Consider the following 4,928-nt stretch of genomic DNA (forward strand, 5'->3'; position numbering starts at 1 on the left):
GCTTTATATAAGAAAGGCCTAACTCTGAGTACACTCTGTGCCAAAAGTGCTGACAGGAAACTGCATGCTTTTGCAGAAGCATGGTAATTGCAGTAGAAAGTCAAACCAACTATGCCGTTTGATCGAAACTTAAAGTGTGGTGTGACGTAGAGTGCAAGTATATAAATAACTAGGCTTCCGTTTGTGCTTCAGACCTGGGGTTGTGTGTTTTGTGTTCAGGTCTCCATATCCCGGATATGTAAAATAAAGATAATTTTAAAAGTAAAAGGACCACTTTTGAGCCGTGTCTTTCTTGGCCCTAAAGAATCCAAAAGAACTGGAATTTAATACTAAGAAGTAGTGCTGAAAGTTAGGTAGTTCTAATCCTCCTTTATCCTTGGTCTTTTGTAGTGTTTTTAAGCTTATACATGGGGGTTTAGGGGCTATGCGCTTACCTGCTGCTCTCTGGCAGGTAGCTCCATGCCCTCCTGGGTTTTAAATGCACCTTAGAACACACATACACCAACACTACATATGAGCGGGCGGAGTGAGGTTTAGAGTCTTCACACACCCCCGTTCTCTGCTGCCTGTTGGAGCGGGGGGGCTAGGAGGAGGAGTTGGCCGTCCAGTTGGGGTCTGGAATGTGGGGCCTCCCTGCTGCTGCCTGGCCAGGGCAGTCTGCTTCACTCCACCCCAGGGAAAAGGGTAACACTACCTGGGTCTGAGTGCAGTTTCCCCCTCCAGGGGCAAGGGTACCTAGACCTGGGGCTTAGAGTACGCTTGGGGAGTGTGATTGTGTGTACAGTGTCTATTTATGTCTGTCTCCACGTTGGGTGAGTGTTGAGTATTTGCATATGAGAGCATGAGGGTGGGAATGGATGTTTGTATCTGTGTGTGCCTATTTTTCTGTGTTTATACGTCAGGTTGGATATTAGACGCCACCTCTCTAGGGAAATCTCAGGCCCTCCAAGTTATGGAGGCCTATCTCCCCCCACCCCTCCCCTCCCCCTGCCAGTGGCAGACGCCCTCAGACATCGGTGCGTTGGTGGGTCTTTTTTCTTTCTCAACAGGTGATCCAGGTGATTGATATATATATTTTTTGTCTGCTTATTTTGTTGGTTTTTGTTTTTTTGCCCTTTATCACCATTCCTCTTCCCTGCTGTTTTTCTTTCCCTCTTTCTTTCTCCCCTTTCTTTTCCCCAGTCAAGTCTGTCCCGTATTTAGCAGGTTAAAATAAAATAAACAATAAAAGGCGAATCAAATAGACCAATACAGCAAGGCTGGGTTGGTCAATTTGGTAAAGTAAATCCGTTGGGCATGTTTCTTTGCCTTTAGACAATAATTCTGATGGCAAAAGAGCCAAACAGGACAGGCAAAAAAAAAGAAAAAAAAATACTTTGTAGAACCACTTTTTGATGCAATTACAGCTGCCAGTCTTTTAGGGTATGTCTCTACCAGCTTTGCACATCCTTGCCCATTCTTCTTTGCAAAACAGCTCCAGCTCAGTCAGATTAGATGGTCAGCGTTTGTGAACAGCAGTTTTCAGATCTTGCCACAAATTCTCGATTGGATGTAGATCAGGACTTTGACTGGGCCATTCTAACACATGGATATGTTTTGTTTTAAACCATCCCATTTGTCACGGTTCTGGGTCAAATTGACCAGCATTTTGAGTTCTCATGTTTTGGTTTGATTTTGTATTTTTGGTTATTTTCTTGATCTGTTTTCAGGAGATTATGATGATGGTGATGATTAGTATTATTTAGTATGTTCCAGCTTAATCTGATTTAGGTTTAGTTCTGCCCGTGTAAAGGCCGTGTTTCTTAGTCTGCATCTTTGTGTATTGTTTCCTGTTTTATTTTAAAGGATTATGTCTTATGTCAGTGTGTCCGGCTTCGCTCCCCCCTGTCTCGTTAGTCCTAATCTCTCCCAGCTGTGTCTCCCTCCTGGTTTCCATTCCCTGATTACTTCCCTGTGTGTATTAGCCCTGTGTTTGCCTTTGCTCAGTGTCGCGTCGTACCCTCACGTTAACTGTGTGTTCTGTCCGCTAGCCTGCCTGTCCGCTTAGTTAGTTTTGTATTCTCAGTTTAGTTAAGTTTATGTTCTGTTAATGCCCAGCAATAAAGCTGAGTGTTTTTGAGTTCACGTCTGCCTCCAAATCCTGCATTTAGGATCCTTCCTCTCTGCCTGCCTGCACACAGCCATGACACCATTGTTGCCCTGGAAGGTGAACCTCCGCCCCAGTCTCAAGTCTTTTGCAGACTCCAAGAGGTTTTCTTCCAAGATTGCCCTGTATTTGGCTCCATCCATCTTCCCATCAACTCTGACCAGCTTCACTGTCCCTGCTGAAGAGAAGCACCCCCAGAGCATGATGCTGCCACCACCATATTTGACAGTGGGGATGGTGTGTTCAGAGTGATGTGCAGTGTTAGTTTTCCGCCACACATAGCGTTTTGCATTTTGGCCAAAAAGTTCCATTTTGGTCTCATCTGACCAGAGCACCTTCTTCCACATGTTTGCTGTGTCCCCCACATGGCTTCTGGCAAACTGCAAACGGGACTTCTTATGGTTTTCTGTTAACAATGGCTTTCTTCTTCCCACTCTTCCATAAAGGCCAACTTTGTGCAGTGCACAACTAATAGTTGTCCTATGGACTGATTCCCCCACCTGAGCTGTAGATCTCTGCAGCTCGTCCAGAGTCACCATGGGCCTCTTGGCTGTATTTTTGATCAGCGCTCTCCTTGTTCGGCCTGTGAGTTTAGGTGGACGGCCTTGTCTTGGTAGATTTACAGTTGTGCCATACTCCTTCCATTTCTGAATGATCGCTTGAACAATGTTTGGAATCATGTATGATTTTCGTTCCACTTCTCACGTGTACACCACTTTGTATTTGTCTTTCACGTGGAATTCCAATAAAATTGATTCATGTTTGTGGCTGTAATGTGACAAAATGTGGGAAAGTTCAAGGGGGCCGAATACTTTTGCAAGCCACTGTATATATACAGCTAATTATTACATTTTTCTCTTTTTCTTTATAAATTTCAATTGTTACACATTCTAATACATTATCAATCGCAGTTGTCATACTTTCCACCACCTTGTAATTTAGGTTTTTATCCACATACACAGCTACTCCCCCTCAACTTTTGTTCCTTCTATTTACACAATTCACATCATATCCCATCAGTCCAAAGTCCAGTCCTTTCTCAGCATAAATCCATGTTTCAGAAATGGCAATAATTCCAAATGGATTTGTCAACTCATTTAGATATTCCTTATCGGCGTTGGCTGTGGTCTCAAGGCTGAAGCTGATCAACAACAACAAATTCTCTCCCTGATAACAGAACAGTTTAGACTCCTCGTCCCCATCTGGATTCCAAACACCTCCAAATGCTTATCTCCAGCTAAGGTCAGACAGCGGCTCTGCCCCCGCACCAGACGAATGGCAGTAGGGCAGGATGGCTGTGTCTACATCGGCTCACCCCCCCCCTTACCCCTTAACCACCCCTGTTGCTTGCCATTTGTTTTCATGGTGTTTTGATGTGGAGATTTATGTGCTCTCTGTGCTGAGGAGTTTTGTTTGTTTTTCTGTTCTCATACTGACCTCCCACCAGGAGCCGAGTATGAGTAGAGGTCTCTTTTTTCCCCTCCTCCACCTACCCGTTGTATTGCACATTTCCTAGTTTTTTCTCTATCTCAGACCTGTTTTCCCATGTGACATCTGTGCTATGTATGTTTGTTCGGGGGGGGGGGGGGGGTCCAATTTCACTGCAGGCTGTAATATTTGCATGTGAAAAATAAAGGTTTCTTTGACTTTGTTGTGTCTGATCTGTCCCTCTTGATTCCCATGTGTCTCCACATTCCCTAATCGCTCTTATTTGTACATATTTTGTCAGTTCCCTTTTGTCCCTTGCTGGATTGTCTGTTCATCTCCCTCCATGTTCCAGGATCTCTCTCTGTGTTGGTTTTTGTGTTGCCCAGTTTAATTTTCCTTTTAGTGAATGTCCACTCTCCTTTTATGCTTTTCACTTTATATTTTTTGTATTTTTTTTTTGTATATTACTATTAATAAGTAAAGATTTATTAGCTTTGAATAGCGCTCCAGAGCTACATAGGAAAGGAATAAAAACACGTTCATAAACAACAAAGTTTTTTTAAAACTGCTCTTAAATTAAACTTGTTCAGAGAGACACTCCAGGAAAAACGTTAGAAATCCTTCAAAACTTTAGAACCCCTTTTTTTGGCATTAAAACAAGACAAAGCCCTGTGTCAGATAGTTGTGGCAGTAGTCAGGCAACTTGATGATGTCAAAGCATATGATGGCTCTTGGCTGGCGCCTACTTGGCACCTTCTCAATCAGCTCTTTGGGTGGAACCTCCAACCCATCCAGAACTGCAAAAGATTCTTCAGATGCTCTCAAGAAGCTGTTGTCCTTACTAGTCAGAAATTCCACTTAAGCTTTAAGCTCTACTCAGCTTTATCATTCTTTCAGGCTCGCTTTGTGGGTGGATGGATTCTTTACAGATGGTGTCGGGTTCATTTTATGAGAGAAGATAAGCTTAAAGTTTTCATAATTAAGTATTAAGTGGTTAAAGTTTCAAGTTAGTTTTCCATGGGTGCCATTGTGCATGGAGCATTATGGTTACCTTTTTCTGGCAGAACCGAGGGATGCACATTGTTGTGGCATAAATGTTATAGCTGTAACTTCACTGTGGCGTGGTTAGTAGCGTTAGAGGGTGATACACCTAAGCTCAATCAGCTCATCGTGCCTCCCCTGTATAAAAGTCTGTGGTAGTTGTTGTTGGTCTATGGGAGGCTGGAAGCTAAAAAGCTGTAGCTGCGAGTATTGTGGAAACAACAACCAGAAATAAAATGTTTGCTGAAAAGTGTGATGATGTGGTTGGGTTTGTCATTCATGCCACATTCACGATGACACAAAACATGAGGGA

This window comes from Mchenga conophoros, linkage group LG20, assembly GCF_057382185.1.
Source record: "Mchenga conophoros isolate Kocher_MC1m ecotype Shallow Benthic linkage group LG20, M_conophoros_male_GT1.1, whole genome shotgun sequence".
In the NCBI taxonomy this organism is placed as follows: Eukaryota; Metazoa; Chordata; class Actinopteri; order Cichliformes; family Cichlidae; genus Mchenga; species Mchenga conophoros.